The sequence below is a fragment of the Tachypleus tridentatus genome, unplaced genomic scaffold, assembly GCF_004210375.1.
Source record: "Tachypleus tridentatus isolate NWPU-2018 unplaced genomic scaffold, ASM421037v1 Hic_cluster_2, whole genome shotgun sequence".
In the NCBI taxonomy this organism is placed as follows: Eukaryota; Metazoa; Arthropoda; class Merostomata; order Xiphosura; family Limulidae; genus Tachypleus; species Tachypleus tridentatus.
The window spans coordinates 32,510,024-32,533,216 of NW_027467782.1; the positions used below are offsets into that span (position 1 = coordinate 32,510,024).

General features: G+C 33.8%; 1 protein-coding gene and 1 long non-coding RNA gene across 2 annotated transcripts in view; one reads left to right on the forward strand and one right to left on the reverse strand.

Moving 5' to 3' along the window:
- LOC143242147 (anoctamin-6-like) overlaps positions 1–18,201 on the reverse strand; it is a 37,610-nt gene extending 19,409 nt beyond the window's left edge. Inside the window, exon 1 of the mRNA XM_076485467.1 lies at positions 17,890–18,201. The gene's annotated coding sequence lies outside the window, so the exon portion shown is untranslated. The remainder of the gene's footprint in view (positions 1–17,889) is intronic.
- A 155-nt stretch (positions 18,202–18,356) lies between these two features.
- Positions 18,357–23,098, forward strand: LOC143242149 (uncharacterized). The gene is made up of 3 exons (XR_013022474.1): positions 18,357–18,618; positions 19,159–19,261; positions 22,962–23,098. It is a non-coding gene; the product is annotated as an uncharacterized LOC143242149 (long non-coding RNA).
- The last annotated feature ends 95 nt before the right edge of the window (positions 23,099–23,193 follow it).

Sequence of the window (23,193 nt, forward strand, 5' to 3'; positions counted from 1 at the left end):
CTACATTTGTGACAATCCTTTCTTCCTGATCTACTCTTACTCTCATCAACACAAATAGTAACCTTTTTAAAGTGTAAAGCTTTAGAAACTAGAACAGTTAATTCTAATCATCATTAAATGCTGAAACAAATGTAGTACAAAGTGATATTTGATGAAAATGTTTTCATTTTTCAAAAGGGTTCCTCTTGAATTTTTTATTAAGAACAGAATCTACTTGTTAGTGGTGATTCAGGTTGTTGCTGCACTTTGTTATAACATGTATGGTATAAGCCAGATTATTTTTATTCATTCTCGGTGGATAGGAAATATCTGTAATATCACTTTACACGTGATGTGGAATAAGTGATTAATGAAGATCGTTTGTGTTAATTTTTACAGTAACTGGATATTTACATTGATTCAATTCAGTTGTTTGTTCCACGTATTTTGCCAAGTGTATCTATATTATTGGTATCTGTATGAGGCATGATTTATTCACCATTTTACGAAAATTACAGATCTGATTACTTAACATCTTTCAATGTGCTTTCTGTTGTCAGATGTTCTGACTATAAAAGATGCAACCAAGGTTTCCCTGAAGGAGAGAGATATTTATGTAGCTTATCTTCTACAATGCAGAATTTTTTCGTATTGATAGTTCTTGTGTTATGTCAGTTACTCTTTCAGGAATTATTAGCGATATTTTAACTTAAACCATAAAATGTACTATTTCTATTGAGAATACCTTCGTCAATTAAATAACACAACATAAAGAAACCAAAACACTTTCATTTGAACCAAAGTCTTATCAGTCACAGAAGTGAAAAATTGTGATGGCATAAAACAGGAAAATAATTTATCCCCAATCCTGATTGTGTCTTGGGTAAAAAGGACCAGTCCAGGAATGAAAGTTAAATGATACAACATCCTGTGGACAGTCAGCACAAACTATTCTAACTGGCAATGTCCATAGGTCAGCAGCAACAAAAAATAAACTTTCAGGTAAAGGCGAGACATCACATACGAGACTCAGATCACAAACAAGTGTTGAAAAATGGCATGTTATGCAACCTTAACATACCAGTACCCAAAGACCCCAAATTAACTTGAGGAATTTGGAAAGTAAAGGAACTGAAAAAATATTTTGTTGTATCAGATGGTAGTCAATATGGCCATCTTTTACAAGGAAGATGCAAAAATATTTCCCAAATAGCCAGATCGAAATACATGTTATGGTTGGCACTTAAGATTGAAGTGGATTCAACCTCTTCTCAATCCACCATTGTCAATGTGTGTCATTTTTGTAGCTAAATATCCATCACAGAACAAAGCAAAAACCGAGAAAGACACATAGTAACCTTAAAAATTAAATGCTTGTACTATGCAAAGAACTGCATAACCTCCATACCTGTAGCTTAACTTCTGGATAGCTGGGTGTGCCACGTCAAATCATGCTGCCTCCACAGAGGTGACTAAAGATGAAATAGAAGAAGTAGCCACTTATGAATGTACTGCAGAAACAGGAACAGGATGCAAATCTAGTGCTATCAACAGGACCCAATAATGGAATGGAACAAATCATTGCTAATACCTTGAGTAACATGACAATTGAAGAGAATGCCAAGAATTGTAAATCTGTTATATCCTAATGGAATGCATCCCTTGCCAAAACCAGGCATAACCAATCAACTATTTTGTTAGAACAATCTGTCTTGGTTTAACCTGTTCAGTGCCACAGATGAGATAACTCGTTCAAGAAGATCAATAGCACAGTGCCATGGACAAGTTAATTTGTTCAATAATACTGAGCTTCAACGCTACATCTCAGCATCATACATGCATTTGACCTACTTACAAATTGTTTCACTTTTGATCCAATGGTGCACAGTGCTAGGCAATGAAGGTGATGAAAAAAGCTTATATGATTCAATAGAACCAATGTGACACTGATGCTAGTCTGATGGTAAAAACCTCGAACTGCAGCACCTGACCCTTGTGCACAAAAAATGCTGATAGTGTTGGTGTACCACCACTGTGGTAATGTGCAAAATGGAACCAACTACAAAAAACTTGGACATCCACAATCCCAGCAAAATAAATGGAAACTCAGAATGAGGAATGAGCAACTTGTGTACCTTAGAAAATCTAAGTATTGATACAGATGAGAAAGATTAACAACTAGACACCAATTCCTTGTCTTCTTAGGACCAATAATTGATGGAAATAAAGCCCTGAAAGAACTAGTACTCTTCTTACCCCAACACCAACCAAACTCTGATAGCCACAAGTTCTAAAGTCTGAAGATCTGCAGGTAATGGATATGCTACAGGTTTGATTGATAATGACAAGGAAGGTGTAAAGTAAGTGACTAACCCTTATTTAAGGATATGGAGTTCCCACAGATCCTTGGTTAAGGTTACTACACGTCCAAAAATTCTTAGGGCTAAGTTGCCACAGAACCTGAAGGTAGAAAATGATCACTGATGCTGCTGGCAGCATTCAGACCAAGCAGCAGAAGCCTTGGATATGAAAAGAATCTATTTTGGTACCAATGTAAGAAGAGGCTAATGCCAGGTGGTCAGGACCCTTGAAGAGGCACAGATGTATAATCTTTTGTAAGTGCAATGAAACATGACACATCAACAATGACAAAGATGAATGTAACAGCATGTGTGCATGCTTACAATGAGTTCAACTTGTCTTCAGTGAAATTGCTGATCCTGAGAACCTTCCAACAGTTTGTTGTCAGGAAAAAACACATTGGATTTTAAAAGTTGTAAGTCCATAAACTTTCCACTATCCCACCAGAGGCCATTGACCTATTCAGGTTAACTACAAACTCCACCTTAGAACCCTTACGTTTGAGAAACAGATGCATTATTTAAGAGTTGGGATGAGTTTTCATGTAGCAGTGGTTGGCTAAATCACATAGTTCCAACAACCTTGATGGATAAGTCATAACTGTTCCTTCATGTTACTGAGTAGCAAAGCTCTTTGCATAAAACACAATGTTATAGATGGAGAAAAAAACTAAATATTTGCTTCCAGGCCTTTCAGCCATCAAGTAAGGTGTGCAGGCTCAAAAGTAATCAGGGAAAAGACCCAAAACATCATACCCTTAATGAACCAAATGAAGAAAACACTTTTGAAGCAGCTTATCCGAAAGTGGCCTGCTTGTGTATTTCTTTTAAAGACTGTATTTATTACCATTGTTTGGGACAACATTTAATTAGGTAAGTTTGTTTCGTTTGAGCAAACCAGCATTGAGCTATCTGGAAAACTGAACCTGAAATTCCAGTGTTTTAAATCAGTAAACTTACCACTGTCCCACGAAGAGACTGAAAAGCTAACAGGCCAAAGGAAGTTGCAGCAAAAAACTATTCTAAATTCTTTCCGGAACGTCAAGAAGCACCCATAATTGCAGCCTCAGAGCCTCACCTTCCAAAAAAACACCAAATTAAATATATTTTTCAATATCACAATAAACAAAATCACTGAAAATTAGTTTGATAATAAATTTTTCTTTTAAAAAAATAAACCAAGTGACATGAAGAATGCTAAAAGTATCTCTGAAAAATTACAGCACTGGAAAACCCATTAGTGATACTGTCAAGCAAAAGTGGTAACTTTATCTGATTAAGATGTTTACATGAAGAACCAGGATACCAACTGATGTAGATGGAGAGTGTAACGAGACAAATATCACTTAGGGCAATTAAGTGTGATATAAAAGAATGGAGCAAGCAAGAAAATAATCAGACCAATGCTTTGATAGACAAATGAAGAAATGCTGGCAGTCAAGAATAGCTGTAGTGTGAGAGGAGGTATGTTTTGGAAACAATACATGTAATTTAAACTTTAACTTTTTATTGGTTATATATAATGTAGTATTAAATGTTACAAAGGACTAACAGCAATTTGTGAAATAGAGGATGTGGCAGATTGGCATGTCAAGTGAGTGATTTTCTAGTTTATGGCCTTGCACACAAAGAATGAAGGCTATAAACATTTCACTCTGTTCAAAATAATAATTATATTATAATAAGCAGCTTATATTAAATTGTGTACTTCTGAAAGGAAAGGTCAATAAATTAAATACAAAGAGAGACTTAGAAAGTAAATTATTGATTCTATAACTAAGGAAGATTGAGAATTTTTTAAAGATACTTCCACATAAAATTAGAAACTTAAATATGGTATAATATTAACATTTTTATTTATTAATTATGTTTTGACATTAGGTTTAATGCAATACATTAATATCAAAGTAGATAAATTGGATTTTGAATGTAATTATGTAGAGAGGTTGCAACATATGCAAAATAGGTTAATGTATGGTTAACACCATCAGCAATTTTAAGCATCATTTAATCATTACTTTATCCATATTATTGTGTAAATCAATAACAGCATACATCCAAACACTGAGGTATGCCTACTTGTGACATCAATCAAATTTGATTGAACTCCATTTAAAAAAAAAAAACCCTCTACCTTCTTCCATCCAGCCATCTTTCTATCCAAGAGCAAATTTGATCTCAGAATGGCTGGTATGGGTATTAACACTTTTATTGATAAGGAGAGAACAATATTTCAACTTTCCTAGGTCATCTTCAGATTAAAAAAAGAGAGAGTTTTAGTGTGACTTTTCTTATGGACAAGAGTATAAATTAATTAGTATACGTAGAAAGGTGTTCCTTTATATTCGTTTAATTTTGGTTTTCGTTGTTGTATAAGTAGGGTTTATTTGAATTTGTGTTTGTTTATATTTGTTTCCCTACTTGATATCTGGGTGTTTTCTATGGTTGTGTTGTGTTTATTTGATTTGCAGTGTTCAAAAACATGTGAAAGTGTGTTTTTGTGTTCTATGAATCTAGTTTCCATTGTTTCTGCTTATTTCCCCAGTATAGAAGTCATGGCAGTTGTTGTATTGTATTTTATAAATTATGTTGGTGTTGTATTTGTCAGTGTCGTTTTTACATAGAATGGACTTTAGTTTTTACCTGGTTTTTGAATAAATTTGATATTTACTGGAATGTTGCATTTTAAGTTTTTTTGAAATGTTTATTATTTTTTTGCTGATGTCGGGGTCATATGGTATGCAACAGTATAAGGTTTTGTAGTTTGTTGTATCTTGGGATTTATTGTTGTTTGTTTGTTGTTGGTCTAGGTGTGCGCGTGTATAATTTGTTCCATGGTTTTTGAGGAAAAGTGTCATTTTATTTTGTCTAATGCATAGTTAATTTCATCTGGTGAACATAGTTTTGTGGCTGTGTTTATATGGTTTCTTAATATGTTGAGTTCTTGTAGATGCAAATCTAGCAATTGTATTATCAACATACCTGTACCAGTATAGTGGTGGATAGAAGGCTGAATTGATCGCTTGTGATTCAATCTGTGTCATAAAAAATGTTGACATGGGATTCTCCATACTCATGCCATTTATTTGTAGATAGTTTTGGTAGTAGTGAATTCTATAAGGGTTACTAATTGGTTGCTGGGGGTGTGTGTCAATGGGTTGGGATCTTGGATACTGAAACAATGTTGGCTACCTGATTCTAAAATTTTGTTCATTGAACTTAGAAAACACATTTTATCATACTTTCAAAAAGATGTTTATGCAACTGATATAAGGCTAATAGGCTTGTAATCACCTGGACAATTTTTTATCTCTTCCCTTCAAAAGTGTGGTATCATTATCCAACTTCCAACCTGCTGATACCTGCCCACTATTCAAGAACTAACAAAAAATATTATCAAGTGGCTCACGTATTCCCATTTTAACATCCTTCAAACTCCTTATGGAAATATTATCTAGTCGAGGAACTTTATTACTCTTTAATTTTCCAGTTATTTCTTAACAATTTCAGAACTGATGTGATAACATTGTTCAATATTGTCTCCATCTTGCAAATGACTAACATCAGGGATATTTGTTTTAATCAGACAAAAAATGTACACCTCACCAATCAAACTGTAAGAGAGTCCAGCAATAAATGATCACACAGAGTCTAAGATCAGGCTTAAATTGCATATGTATAAAATGACCAGGCTTCAAAGAATTTGAGTACTAACTATAAAATTTTTCCTCATGATGTTACTACCACTCACAAAAGAGATCCAAATGAAACAAAGGAAATTTGATGGGTGGAATTTTAACATCACAAACTAAGCAAACACACATGAGATGACAGTGAAGGATGAAGTTTGATTAGAGCATGATCAGAATTTAAAATGCATGTGTCTCTCTCACTTAACTCAACTGAATAAACATAGACAAGGAATACGAATCCATCCCTCGTACAATACACTAGCTGTATTGGGGGTGACTCACACTACACAGTGCCACCATTGCTCTACTTTTCACCATATTGTATTGTGCTGTACATAATCACTGAAGAACTCTACAAGATACACCATCCAAGCAGTCAGGAACTGGTAAGTGGCAAGGACATCCTTATTCTACTTGAATGCAAATAAATGCCCAGATCCCCATTAAACATCTGCCGGAAAGAATTTTTCCTATAGACAGTGCAAGAGATGACTGTGAAACACGATTTTGAAAAGCTAACAAATGCAAGCCAAAGAAGTGGTCAGTTACTTCTTTGGTGCTGACGTTTTCCGTGATAGTCCATGGAATGGTACGGGCATGGTCGGGCAAATGAGTAAGTTTAATACCATGAAGATAATTAAGGTGGTCTTCCATAACTCCCTTCCTCAAGAGTAGGCACTGTTCGAACCAGGACAAATGGGGTGTGGGCATTTTCCTTAACCTACAGCCTAGTGTGAATCTTAGGAAATAATCATACCATGGGAGGCAAAATCAATAGCTGGTGAAAGAATATAATGAAAAAACAGTGTACTTTTCTTTCTCAAAAACTGTGTGTAGATTGAAGAATATCAAGAACAAGGAGATGAAACTATCAAATCATGAAGACTGTTCATGAAGATGAATGTGTTTAGATTAATTCATAAGTCAACCTGAAGGTGCAAAAGAGACACAAGAAAGTAAGATAGATGACAAATGTGAGATAAAGTCTGCAAGCATCAATATCCAGGTAAGAATACATCAACATAAGGAGCTGGCAGACCTATCTAGTAAGTGTAGGAAGCAATAGGTCTCCAGATAAAGAATAAAAACAGTGATGGAAACCACAAAAAAAAGACATTCGTGCCATCTGATAATACATAAACCAGAAACAGCAGATTGTCCACATCCAAATAAGAATAGAGGTAAAAGATAGAAGGAGATAGGAGATAAAGAATGATCACTTTCCTGATAAGCTGAAGTATTGAAAAGAAAACTTTGATCTGGGAGGAGAAATAAATAAGCATGGTGAAAAGGAGTGTGGAAAGAATTGACAACATATACATCCAAATGAAAGATACCACAGTTGAAAAGGAGAAAAAAAAATGTCTTTAGAGAAAGATGGTACAGATATCAAGAAGCCAATGTTTCAAATAGGACATGTGTGAGAGCATGTAAAACTACATGAAAGTCTCAGTCAGGCAAAGAGATTAGTGAAGAAGGAATGACCAAACAAAGTGGAAAAAACAGAGGAAAGAAACACCTGATGGTAACAAGAAAGGATATGTGTAATTGACAAATTTGTCCACTAATCAGTTATGGCAGAGACTGAAAATCCGTAATTGAACAATTATGTGAAAAAGGCCAAAATATGGACAATGTCAAGAAAACCTGGGAGTTGCAAATGGCAGATGGAACAACTATAAAGAACTTGCAACTTCCAGTGACAAAGTTCAAAGATGACAGGAACGGGATAAGAAGGCAAAACAATTCAAAGTCCAGCCCACCAGGAAGTGGAGTAAACAAATTCGACACAAGAAGAAAGGGTGACACCACGTAAGGTTGGAGCAAGAAAGGGGGAAAGGGCAGAGGATAAGGGGATTTCAAAGCCAAATGAAGAGAAGAGGAACCAGCAACAGGACCCAATGAGGAGTGTTATATATAAAGGCCTTGACAAAAGGAACAAGATGAAGAATGAAATAGACATTCAGAAAAAGGTGAGAAAAGTCTTGGCTGAAAGCATCAACCATCAGAGATTAAGAAGGAACTGAAAATCAGATAAATGGAAGTTTGGTGTTGATAGCAGTGGCAAAGGTATTAGGAGCATGCCCAATGAGAAAATGAGAGTGGAGTGACCACTCTGTAGGTAGAATCCAGTCTGGTCAAAAAAGGTGATCTGTTTTAAGGTTTAGAGCCATAGCAATTCAATTCAAGCTGTAAAGGAGATAAAGATATGATAAATCTGGTGAAGCATGACTTACAGAAGTTTCCTCAACTCTAAAGAGAGCCCAGAATAAGTGATATGAATCAATTTTTGTACTCACCTCAACAAAGTAGCCATGGATTAATCATAGGAACTGAAGGATCACAAAGAATAAAAAATCATAGCACATCTAAAAGCATTCTGAGAGGCAACATAACACTTCAAAGGCCCCACTGGATATAACAAATTATCAGAATACAATCAATTATAGAGGTGAGGAATGGCAGTTCATTCAGGAATATGAGCCATGAAAAATTGATGACCTGAGGGCAGTACAGATGGGGGAAAAGTAAATAGCATGTTTATGAAATAATTGCTGAAATGGCTTTAAGGTTAGTGTAATGAGGTAAGAACATACACATATATATTCTTCTAAAACTTTTAGTGAGACAACAGATTTTAACTCAATTTACATCATTAACATTGTTCAATTATCAAGACATCTCAAATGTATTCAAAATACTAGTTCTATTATGTGCTGCATTATCCAGTTGTGCAGCTCATATTGATCCAAAAGCATTTACACTGTCCTCTGTACGTTATTGTGCATACATATTGTTGACTTACTGACAAAAATTGTAGGATTTAGGAAAGAGTATCCACTTTGGGCCTTCATCTATGTTCAGTTTGTTTCCAACTCCAGTCACCAAAAAAATGAAAGTCTGGCTGTAGACACAAAATTTGGCTCAAGACATAGCAAGCCTGGATAGTGGCTCACCTAACATGCTGCACATGGAAGACATATTGAGATAAATTCAAATGCAGATATGTCAAAAAACACTGTTCAAACGTCTTGTTCTCTTCTCCTTTTCCAACAGAAGCTGAGGTAATATCACAACCTTTTATGGGTACACATTTGAGGCAATGATGCAAGCAGTAATAAAATAGTAGTGTCAACCAACACTAAATGTTAGCCAGAGTTCCAAAACGTGTAGGTTGTGCAACTTGGACCTCGCAAATGCAACAACATTCACATTAGCATCTTCATGCCTGCATGGATCATCAATGTCTTGTAAACACATGATCAAACTGAGTGATGTACAACTCCATCTTACCAATAACATGACCAAGTTAAGTGTTGTACAACCCCATCCTCTTAATGCAAATCACAAAAAAGTTTGTGGGTGAGATAACAAAAGACCTCCTGTTCCACTGTTGCAGAGATAAGCAGCCCAATCTTTCGGAACGGTTGTTTTGTACGAGACCTACCTCTGGAGCTTATCCCATGAACATTCCATTGTCTATTAAACTGAACTATTGGCTATATATTTGTCCCAAACATACAGACTATGAATATTTTAAAGTTTTAACCTGATGAGAGTACAAAGTTAGTATCTATATATACTTCAAAAATTCTAGCACTACTTGATTTACCATGTTTATAATACTTCTTTCACCAAAAATGTTCATACTAACTTTTGGAGATAATCCAATGGAAATACTGTTGCAAATTACTTCAAAAATAGTGCAAAGTTTTACAAGTAGTAAGTGTCATTATTGTGCTGCAACAGAAATTTTTGCTACTGTAGAATAATGATCCAAGTTACCTACAACTGTTTTTCAGACAAAACCTTCCCCCTTTGTATCAGGCACATTTGATGTCAGTTACCAATCTTTAATCTCTATTATTTTATTTACGGAGTTATGATAGCAGAATTTGTGATAAACATGACCATGGGTCCTACAAAATAAATCCACTTTTTTATCCTCATTCAGATAAGAAATGAAGTCACCAGCTAAAAAAATATTAAAAACAAGCAAAACAATTCTGGTAAGTTTTGCTTTGTTAGAAAGAAATATGGCAGTAACTATCATAAGAAATATTTTACAAAATGGTATGTGGCATTTCCTTAAACTTCTCTAGCAGGACAAGCACCATAACATAAGTTCAGAAATTCTTCCGTAATAAAGGTATGATTGATGTACATAATTTCAAGTTTTGCCAGAGAGAGTAACAAGTTGCTAGATGAAAAAGAATTGTCATGACAATCATTTTTTGGTTTTCTAAATCACATTTAACTTAATTAATATTATATGCAGCTCCTTACAAAAGCTTTCTGAAAAGTCAACTTAAATCTACTTTTCATCATTATTCAGATAAGAAATAAAGTCTTCAACAAAACTTGACAGGCAAAATTTTTCCTTTATTAAGTCAAAATATGGCAGTATAAATTAAAATGAATGATTAAAACAATGGTTAATGATGTTTTACTGAAGTCCATTATCAAGAACAGCACAACAATAAGCTTCGCAATTCTGAAAAGGAGTTAGTGTGTAGTTGTCTATAAATTTTACAAGCTTACACCTTATTTTGAAACCTAAACTCTTGACCTATCATAGCTACCCTAACCAGTCTTTACCCAACTGAGAGTCGTACAATAACCATGCTTTACATTTAACTATTTCTGCCTCTCTTTCAAAGAACTTGAGATTGTGGGAATACTGGTAATGTCTCATCAGGTTTTGAAAATAAAGGACAATGTCTCACCCAAATATTTTTATATGATCTGTGTTTTTATCTGTTTTTTATTACTTTTTGAAGCATTTTGAAAGTTTGTTTGCCTGTTTTAAAGCAAGAATTTGACTATGTGAGGAAAATTAGTTCAAAAGAATGTTTCCAAATGAAAATTTAGGTAGGTAATTTGGTAATTATAATTTGTATTTTTCAGGATAAGAAATTAAACATTGTTGCATAAAATTAGAATCTCATCAGAAAGAAATGGTTCTATTGCAATAAAGCATTTGTCAAACACATTTTCAGTTGAATACAAGAGACTAAAAGTTTATTTTGGAAAATGCAAGACATTTATATGAAAAAATTTGTCTGAACATAAAACAAAAATGATGGTTTACTTCATGTAAAGAAAAACATAGAGCAACCACCCACAACTGAAACATTGTTCAAACACATTTCTTAAATATTTAGAAAAACTGAAGAAATTTTGGTGGTCGACTTCGTTTGATTACTGCATTCAAGTCTTGTTCTAATTTTTCATAAAGTATGCATCTTATATTTTATTAAAGTAATCCCAAATTTTTGCAATACTGTACTTATGAACAGGAATGTAACATCATAAGTTTTGTTTTAGAGCACAAGTCAGTGATCATGAAAATAAGAAATTGTCCTGGATCCTAAGATTATTGGCATCTATCATATTCATTACAGAAGATTTTAAACTTAAGATGTAAATGCTTTTAATATGCTATCCCTGCCTTAGAACTTCAAGAACACACTACTGACCATCATTTTAATTATTCCTTTTAATCAAGACAACCATATTCCTCTTATTAAATAAAGTAAAATCAAAACAGGACAAAACAGGTTTAAAAGAAAGAGCCCCTACCTTATTAATCTGTTGATTGACAATTTATTATCTAAGTGAGGATGAAAGAAATGATTTAGTTTTAACATAATAATCAAAAGCTTTTTTAAGGTGTCACATAGAGTACCAGTGCAGAAAAATTACCTCAGTCATGCAGCTGGATAAGTTATTTAAATGGATTGAAGACAGGCTATGTGGAAGGATGGGAAAAGTTAACAGAGTTCAGACAAACTAATGTTACAAATAGTGTGACCTGTGATAGGATCACTGCTTTCCTCATTTACATTACTGAAACACTGTTAATTAAGTTTACAGAAGATACAAACATCTTCAGTCAGAAATGATTTGATTTTGCACAAACTTAGATTAGTTGATTGTTAGGTAAATACATGACAAATGGTATATAATTATAACATATAATTATAATGTTATGCACTGGGATTACCACTACAAGTTAATGATAAACTTTAGATTGGAATGCTTTTAATTATGTTCATGAAATTAATGACTCAGGGCACTGGCTGAATTCTTAAGCCTTCGTGACAGTGTTCTATTACATATGGTAAATTTTGGGTTGAATATACTGATTATCAGTCTCAGATGGCTACAGTATCATTAATCACTATTCAGGCATCATCTGGAGCACTGCATGCAGTTTTGGTCTCCATATTGTAATAAGTACATTGAGTTGATAGATATAATTCAGAGAAAGGTCACAAGGATATTATTTCTTGGATAGATAGGTTGAACTATGATGACAGATTCTTATTTCTTAATTACTTTTCTCACGTAAAGAGAAGGCCCAAAATGATTTGAAAAATTCAAAACTATCAAGTAAATAGATCAACCTTTTGTTTGTTAAATTCTAAGGATGGTAGGTCAAACAAGAGTTCACAAATTTAAGATCTGGAAAGGTCAAACTCATCTCCAGTTGAGGATTTTTTCTTTCAATAGGGTGGTGAATGTGGGGAAGAATCTGTCATCTATAATGCAATTCTACAGAAGTTTAAGAAAAAGAGCTGTTGAACATTTGGAGGTGGATTTAATAATTAAGTTTTATAAGGAAGGTTGGGAGTTAAGAGATAATAGTACTAAAATAAGCAAAATTACCTAGTGAGGGGGTTTCCAACGTAAGAGTGCCCGAGGGCCACAACTACAGTCACAAGTCTAGTGGTGGGCGGCATTATATTTTTGTCAAATTAGGGCTTGTTAGTGTATTACATAATGCAAAATAAAGAGTAATAGATCCATGGTAGGGTTAATTTATGTCCTTTCAACATAGTAAAATGAGTTATGATTGGGGAAGGAGTTAATCTGAATGGGACTTACTTTATGTTACATGATATTTGGATGGACATATTTTCAAAAAAAGATGTATTTCATTGTGAAAATAAAAGGAAAATATAACTTAAACATGTTCAATTATGTAATGAATAATTTTATTGAAAAAATGCTGCATATAAAAGAAATTAGAATAGTAAACATATCTATGATATTTAATAAACTAAGTACATAAAAGTTTCAATGAGAACTATGAGGTCGCTCAGCAACACTGACCAAAGCAGGTTTGTTGACATGGAGTTCTGTCATTACTAGTCTTAGGAGGTGAAGTAGAGAAGAATCTGTGAGGCAACATCTGTTGTGGTTCTTAATGAATTTCATAGTGGAGAACACACTTTCACATATATATATGTGCTACCAAACATTGATGTAATTTTCTGTCCAAAGTACACAGATTTGAAAATAGATTTTTTGAAAGTAGTTTAAAGAAATCTGGTCCTTCTTCTTGTCTGGTTTGCAGAAAGGGATCAGCTTGCAAATCACATAATTCAAGTTGAACATCAGCTTGTTGATTTTCTGTTAACACAAAGAGGATTATTGAACAGCTCTATCCTGCTTTTTATAATTTCAAATTCTTCGAATCTTGCATTAAACACATCAATAATATCTTCAAAATTTACACAAAATTCTAAAAAATCAAGTGACTCATCATCTTTGAACTGTTCTATTAATTACTGACAACTCAGAAAGTGGCCCAAGTCATTGTTTTCTAAGTAAACTTTGAAAATTCTTAACTTCTTTTGAAACCCATTTATGTTTCCCATTAAATCTGATATCATCTAGTTCTGCCCCTCGAGCTTTAGGTTGAGATCGTTAAGGTGAGTGGTGATGTCTATGAGAAAAGCCAGTTGTATCAGAAAATCCTTACTTTTGAGCTCTTCTTCCAATTGTGTTGTATCTGATGAAACAAATTGATTGAGGAATACAGGGATTTCTTTCCTTATTCCAAAATATTGTTCACAACACTTTCGGGCACTGAGCCACCTTACTTGGTTTTAAAGTCAATATATGCTGCTTCCATATCCTCCAAGAATTGCTTTAGCTGCCAATGTAAAAAAGCTTTGTTTCCTCCTCTTATCAGGTAAATAACTTTAACAAATTTAAAACTTTGTTTTGATTCACTGATTTCCACCACAAAGCTCCTTGATGAATAACACAATGAAATGTTGGGCAAGTTACTTAATTTTCCTTAAAAAAACCAACAAAGCCTAATTTTTTTCCAATCTTTGCAGGTGTGCCATCTGTCACTATTGCTGAACACTTATTGAAACCTCCGATTTTATCAACTGAATTTTTCACTGCCTTGAAGATATCCTTTCCTTTTGCGGCCCCATGAAGAGCTCATACATTCAATAATACCTCTTTCTTTGAAATATCTTCAACAACACATACAAATATTAACAGCTGACTAACATCTGCTTCATCAGTACTTTCGTCAAGACAGAGAGAAATAAGTACTTTTTTCCCAGTCCAACAAGCGAGTTTTCTAATTGTTCTCCCATATCAGTGACCCTTCTTTGTATGGTTTGGTTGGAAAGTGGCACTGATTAAAATTTCTCAGCAGTTTTGGCATCCCAAAACACCTTTGCCATTTCAACAGCACATTTCTTTATTAAACTGCTATCAATAAAAAGGTTTCTTTGCCCTTGCAAGGTCAAGAGAAATGATGTATGAAGCATATGAAGTAGATGTCTGGCTTTCTGACAACTTGCTAAACATATTCGTTTGTTGTTTTAATTTCTTGCTGAAATCCACAATCTGAACTTTGAGTTTTTCCTTCATACTTTTTATACTTTTATTCGTGCATAGTTGAATAATGTTTTTTCACATTAAATTCTTTGGGCATTGATATAATTTGCATACAAATCAAACACTACAACTTGCCAATATTGTTTGTAATTAAATAATCAAGTTCCCAACATTCCTGGTACACTATTTTCACTGTTAATCTTACGTTTCTTAAAAAGTTTGTTCATTTTTATATTTAACATGGAATTAAACAGTGATAATTTACAACATATCGACCACCACAACAGCAAACAGACAGACTGGCAACAGCCACCAGCTGGGCAAGTTCACTTTGTCTAGCAGAAAGGAGGGAGTATATAACTCAGTGAATCCACTTTGTCTAGCAGGGGGAATGATGGTATACTATGTTCACTTTGTCTAGTAGAAGGGAGGGAGTATACAACTCAGTGAATCCACTTTGTCTAGCAGGGGGAATGATGGTATACTATGTTCACTTTGTCTAGCAGAAGGGAGGGAGTATATAACTCAGTGAATCCACTTTATCTAGCAGGGGGAATGATGGTATACTATGTTGAGGTGTATGTGACATAATTTAAAAGCTCTTACTATCAAGTTATTACTGTAAAATTATAGAGGCATAATTAATAAACATATAGGTGCTGACAAAATAAATTTTAAAATTCATTAGTGAATACTAGTTGGAGCTTTCATGCATTTTTACCTCACAAGTAAGAATTTTTCATTTCTTCATTACAAAAAAAAATATTATAAAAGTAGGTTATGTTTCAATTGACTTTCGCAGGCCACATAAAACCATGCAGCCTGCGTGCCACCTGTTGCAAATCTCTGATCTGGTGGATCGATGGGATAACAGCATCTGAAGACAATACAAATAGAGGACACAAGTTTAGGATTTGGAAAAACAGACTTGGCTTCAGTTAATACATTTTTATTTACATAACAGGATGACTGACTCAAGGAGTGTGTTACTACTGGCAATAGTGAAGGTTGGCACTTTACAAGAGTTTATTGATGGGTTTACAGTCTTACTTTCTCACAAGTGGATATGTAAGGAGAGCTTTGTAAAACCAACCAAATAGTCCTCTGTTGTCATACTATTGTTATATATTACAAGTACATAAAGTAATATCTTAAGAATGGAATCCTATTAAGTCAAGAATTATGAAGAAAAAATGCACAATATTAGAAAGCTGTAACTCATTAAGTGTTTGAAGTCAACATATTTCATTGAGGATTTTTTTAGTTAAATGCTTATGAAATACACTCTGAAAACAACTTAAACTGAGATCCTTTTTGAGCAAGAAATATAAAACATGTAACTTGTTTAATAAAATATTTTATTCATCAAAAAAGCTGTATTTTGTAAACTATTCAAAGCAAATAATGAAATTGTTGTTAAAGCACAACTGATAAATTTAAAATAATTTTGAAAGCAAGTTATAATTCATTTTGCAAAAGACAAGCAATAGACATTAATCATTATGTTTTTCACACATAATAAACATAACACCAAGAAATGTGTAAACTGTAATCACTGTAAAGAGACTGTTGTGTGAATCAACCTATTTTCTGCTGATTCCAACTGTGCTGTAGAAAATAAATTTTTATTTCAATAACAAATTCATTTATTTTTCTGGTTATTTCTCAAAGAAACATTCTCAACAGTGTTTGTTTTGATTTGATTATTTGTTTATAATGTTATGTCTATTATCACCTTATAAAGTATTCACAATTATGAGGATAATTTGTAATTGGTTGATTTACAACCCTGTGATGCTAAGTCATTGGTCAAAGATTAGCACATTTTATCAATCAACTGTCAGTGTAAAGATGGCTATGAAGAATGTTTATAAAGAATGCACCATCTGATGGTACACCATGATTTTATTACTTACACTTAGTGTTTGGTAGCTTGAATATCTTGTCAAAATCTGGGTATCACAGTTAATCTGAAAATGTCTGAAGGTTATTGATGGTGCTATTATTTTTATAGTCTGTTACTATTTGTTAAAAGTAGTGCTCATCAACAATGCTAAAATTTAGAGGAGGAAAAATTTAAATCAAATTATATGCTATAAAAATATTTACCCAAAACAATACTATTTCTTCATTAAAATACATAAATAAAATAACACACATATAATAGAAACTTGCAAATTGATTATATATTTACTATAGTGTAATTTTAAAGACTTTGTTGTTGTTTTTTTCCAATTATGAACTAATAAATGCTCCATGGTATGAACTTCACCTTAGCAAATGGGAGCTACTGCTACACCTGTATTACAGTATTGTCATTTCTACAATAATTGGTCCAGTAATTAGGTCACTCAGTTTGCAACTGAGAGTTGAGGTGCCATTTCTCATCCTTCAACATGCTCACTCTTACAACCATGGAACATTATATGCAACACTTAATCCCACTACTCATTTGTAAACAGTAGCTAAAGAGTTGGTAGTGTCAACAAACTACATTCTCTCTAGTCTATTACTTAAAATTATGGACGATTATTACAAGTGGCCTTGTGTGGCTTTGTATGAAATTTCAAACTAAACTAACTAAAAGAACACAATGTATCATCTTAAACAGAAAACATGCAGACAATAGTAATAACACAGTATGCAATATGAACCATTTAACCTTTACAGGTAGTTACATATTTCTAGAATATTTCACTACCAAAGTTAATTTCTACAGCAACAATAAATGAATAACATTAGTAATGCTATTACTAGTACAAACAGCAGTGCTGTCAGAAGGGGTATTAAGGCCGTGTTTTCTATTTGCAGAACCATGTCGGCTGTAATGCGCTATTATAATTAAATACACCTTATAATTAGTATGCTTGCTGCTGACACTGTCAATGACAGTTCTAATACTAAATACTAGAAATATAACCTTGGTATATTGAAAACATTACGTTAGGCTAATCGCTGTTTAACTTGTACTTCGAGTTTAATGAACTTATTTTCTTATAGGAATTATCTTTCTCAGCTTTTCATGATGACGAGAAATCCACCTGAAGTGAAAATGTATTCTTAAGATGGCTGGTATGGATAGTAAAACTTTAATTAAAATACAGTTCTGTACTTTTAAGTTTCAGCTTTTTCCTCTTACGTCTTTGAATCTATTTAATTCATCTCACATAATTAAATAATAAGATAAATAACTTTTACTTTCTTACCTTTACACAGTATCAAAATATGTGTATCCATTGTAGCATTTGTAGCTGTACAGAACGTTAGGTTTGCTTCCAGGAAATTTATATTAGATTTAATCAGTTCTGCTACGAGTAGATATATCTTAGAGCTTCATAACAAACAAGAGCAAAAGTATCGTTATTTGCAACACAGCACACTTTTGTTTTTGAAATGTAAGTTTTTCTAAAATTTATAATAAATCAAGTCCTACTAACTCACTGCATGTATATTAACATTCTAATACCAACTTCTAACAGTAACACTGTAATTCGCGCCATTTGTATACTTCGCCATCTGTCCTTTAAAAACCGACACACTCGAAAAGAAAAAAAATTGACAAAACAATGCTTCAGCTGAAACACTCGCTTGATTGTTTTGTTTGGGACTGTATTTTTGCTGACATTTTGAAGTAAAAATAACCTTGTTTGTTTTGTTGTTAAATACAAAGATACACAATGCATCATCTGCCCACCTTGGGTATCGAAACCTGATTTTTAACAGAAAAAGCACTCAGACACTCACCGCTTAGCTTGTGGGTGAAAATAGCTCTCGTGTTCCTTCCATAATTCGACTTTTATTTCAGACGAATCAGCAAGAGAGCAGAGAGAGAAACAGACACGTACTTCACAACTTCGTATCTATCTTACTCCAGTAAGTGGACCCATACTGTTTGCTTTAAGTGAAATCTGTGAGTCAGAAAATGCAACAGAGAAGTAAGTAAAGTGAAATTTTGATGCTGTTGCTAGATTATTAGCGTTTTAACATTATCAGTCATATGTCACCCATAACCCGTTGTGGGTTCTCTAATTTTATATTAACTAAGTCTTCCGCTTTTCTATAGCTTTGCAAAACTTCCGGTTTATCTGCCAATTAGAATTTCTTAAGCTTTCGCATTTACCCTTGATTTTTTATTTATGGCTAAACATGAATAGTCTATTTACGTTTTAGAAAACCTTGATTCAAAAAATCACGTTTGAGGTTAATAAATCCAGATAATGTTTCAAAAAGTTATAACGAATATAACACAGTGTAAAGGTCTTAAATGCTCGCTGTGTAATCTCCTAATGTTGATGTTAAATTAGAATGCATTTCACTTCACATTCAAAAGACTGTTTTCATATATTAATATATCCATCATTTTATGAAAAACAATTCTGTCAAATGGAAAATTCCTAGATTAAAAATGACTTTGGGTAAGTTTTATGTTAAAATTTCTTAATTGTAATTGATTTTCTTTACAAAATGTTTTCCAGGTATTCTGTATAAGAAATTCTCACTTACTTACAAGCCTCCCCCCGTGGCACAGAGGCATGTCTGCGGACTTATAACGTTACAATCCGGATTTCAATACCTGTGGTGGGTAGAGTATAAGTAGCCCGTTGTGTAGCTTTGTGTTTAATTACAATCAAACAAAAATCACTTACACTTTATTGTTTAATATTTTTATAGGTTTGAAGTCCATATGTCCTGATGGTTTTTCAAAACAATTACACTGTGTAACATAAATTTTGTTCCTGGATAATGAGTGTTATTTTTTAATTGCTTATGTTGTAAAAGTATAGAAAATGGTCATTATTCCATTCAAACTTTGCTTTTGTGACCTGGATAATGAAATTTAGAAATTAACCTATTTCCTATGAAAAACAGGCAAATTTGCACGTGTTCATTTACACAATGCCTGAATAAAATAACATATGAATCAAGATTTCCATGTATTTATACTAAAGTTATACAAAAATGTTTAGAAGTGAGTAGTTTTTCGAGATTTGCAACTGTAATGTAAATCACTTTCACGTAACAGCCTCCAAATATAGTCTTCCATCATGTTTTCGTTATACGCTTCTTAGTAGTGGCGTTCAAAGTCCAGTATATCTTGGTGGAAGCGCTCGCCTTCCTCCTCTAAGGATGCTCCCATGTTCTTCTTAAATTTATCACGGTGAGCGTTAAGGATATGGACTTTCAGGGGCATCCTGCAGCCCATTTTACCGTAGTTCTTTACCAGAGTCTCAACCAGTTCTACATGAGTTTGAACCTTGTGATTGCCCAAGAAACCTTGAATCACTGCGACAAATCTGCTCCAAGCTTTATTTTCTTCCTACTGGGCTTCTTGAGGAATTCTGCGCACTCGAGGATCTTTATTTGTGGTCCAACGAAAACACCAGCTTTGACCTTTGCCTGAAACAGCTTAGGGAAGAAGTCTCGAAGGTACTTGAAGGCTGCAGACTCCTTATCAAGAGCCATGACAATTTGTTTCATCAGATCCAATTTTATGTGCAATGGTGGAAATTACACCTTCTGGAGGTCCACTAGTGGCTCACACTTGATATTGCACCTCCACACAGAGAATTCAGTCCGTTGTGGCCAGTGCTTCCTGTTGTGGTGTGCTGCAATGTCCTTGCTGTCCCAGAGGCAAAGGTAACAGGAATACTTGGTAAAGCCTCCTTGGAGACCAATCAGGAATGCCACCATTTTGAAGTCTCCGATAACCTCCCATCCATACTCATCATACTTCAAAGCTTCTAGCAAGGTCTTTACGCTGTTGTATTCCTCTTTGAGGTGCACCGAATAAGCCAGGGAAAGAGATCGATTATTATTCCCGTTATGGAGCAGCACAGCTTTTAGGCTTCTACAACATTCTAGAAAGTTCTTGAATATTCTTGTAAGTTCGTGAAAATTCTCTATCAGTTACTCAGCGCTGAATCTACCTGGAATGTTCTGGAAAATGGATAAATTGGAAAATTTCATTACCCAAGCCATAAAAACAAAGTTTGAAGAGAAAAATAGGTCTTTTTCATCTACTTTAGGCATAAGCGATTAGGAAATAACGCTTTCTTCTCAGAAACAAGAAAAAGTAAAAGTTACAGGCAATGAGAATAATGAACAAATTTTTCTTGGTGATTTTCAATCGCAAAGAATTCGTCCAACCACATTTCAGTTTAAATGTTATATTAAATTAGATGAGGCTGTGTGTTTTCTCGCAGCTAATTTTTTACGTAACTGGACGCAGATTGTGAGCAATACATGAAAAGTGTAGCTTGCTTGCGCACAGAATGAACAATGAGCCTTGGTTATATGTTAAACTCACGCATAAAGAAATAAGAATAATGAAGAAAAATCGAGAAAAAAAATTCTTGTAATTCTAAAATAGAGATCCATTACGAGCAAGTATTTTTATTTTTATATTCGTCCCGGCGGCAGTTTCTGTGCAGTACAGAAAATTGATATACTTATACAAAATCGTCTGGTATTTGTAACCAATTTCTGTGGTAAGTTCCACTTTATCACTGCTTTACACACGTTTTGACAGAGAAAGTGTCCATCATGATAATATTAATTGTTTCTTCTTGAGTGTGAAAATCAAAATACAAAAACTCAAATACATTACCAATTGCACGATATTAGGAAAACAAAAACGTGCTGAAGTACATTCAGTGGTCTAGTGTATTTTTACAGAAAACATTATTGCAATAAATATGTTCTTCTACTTTTTTACGTTGGGAAGAATACTTCAGAAGAAGGGAATGCGCTTACAAACACTTTCAGGAGGTCAGTGAAATCTCTAAAGGAAAACATTTCAGAAACATGATGAGCTGTTATTTTTATTACCACACGAAAGTAGGCGCTATTTGAATATTTATAATGTTTCTGTCAAACAAGCAACAACAACAAAAGAATCGTTGATTATCTTCAAAGTTCTCTTCTCTCTTCAAAACATAACACAATAGTTACACTGTCACAATCAATGATTTACCCTATTCTGGGATATCGAGTTACGTGGCAGTTGTGGGTTATGACAAAGCAAACAACCCGGACACTGGTGAAACACGTTTGTGAGGAAAGTCTTAGCGGCAAGCAACTTTAAAAGAAAAAGAAACTGAGAAGGACACATCAAATTTCTTTCTGTACAAATCTGAGAAACAGGTGCTGGGTATTTTCGTAAAATAAAAAAAATATACATCTGACAATGATAGAGTTGAGGATATTCTGCTCCATCCATTCACAAACCTTTCAGAAGAATGTAAGTTTGCAGTCAGAACCGAAACGATACAAGTAATAGAGGAAGTTGTTAAGCAAAGCGAAAACAACCACACACACATACACACAAAATAGATTCCATTCTACATGACACAGTCACTTCCACAACAGAAACACTGCTTCATTCATGCAGGTAGAATACTACGACTATTTATCACAATAATTTATATAAACTTCATCTCTTCATTCTCCTGTTTCTGGACCTGCAACACTACTCATTCCAGTATTGGGTTTATATTAGATGTGGAATAGAACTTTTGAAAGTTAAGCCCTTCCTGGAGGCTCAGCAGTAAGTCTGAGCGTTTATAACACTAAAAATTGTGTTTTTGAAACAGTTCATTATGTAATTATCTGCATAATAGCAAACAAAACTGCGATAAAGAAAGAGAAGTTATTAAATTAATCTAAAAACAATAAAGTAAACTCGACAGTATCTGAGTAACACAAATATTTCATAAAAATGTAATTCCAGTAATAATTATTATTCAGCCTCCAGTACTTTCGATATAGTAAATTCTGCACTACAGCATTTAATATTACGGCGCCCGGCCTGGCCAAGCGTGTTAAGGCGTGCGACTCGTAATCTGAGGGTCGCGTGTTCGTATCCCCGTCGTGAAAAACAACGGCCCTTTCGGCCGTGGGGGCTATTCGTTGGTAAAAGAGTAGCCCAAGAGTTGGCGGTGGGTGGTGATGACTAGCTGCCTTCCCTGTAGTCTTACACTGCTAAAGTGGGGACGGCTAGCGCAGATAGCCCTCGAGTAGCTTTGTGCGAAATTCAAAACAAACTTAATATTACGAGAAATTTTTTAAATTATATTAATTTGGGAAACAATTAGTTTACTCATTTATTTAATTAGTTTTTAGGAAAAGTTTGCTTCCTTATTATAAGATGTTTAATTTTTCTTTTAGAAAATTTGATAAAATATAAATTATCTTGCTTTCGAAAGTTATAATGAAATATGTAATTATATTTCGAAATAACTGTTCGTATAGTAATAATATTTTCTAATTGTATCCATAGAGAAAACTTACTTCAGAAGTTTATTTATTCAAAATGACTTATCTTAACGTCAAGACCAATCGTTTTTCTGCCCAACTTGAACAGCACAAGTTTATGTTCCAAACAGTTAACCTTCCTTAAGAAAAATGGTGTATCCCTTCGAAGCTGAGTGATGTCATTCGTAAGTAACCGTACAATGAAGTTTTCCTTCATTTTGTCGAATACTATTGTGTAACATATTATAATAACCTAT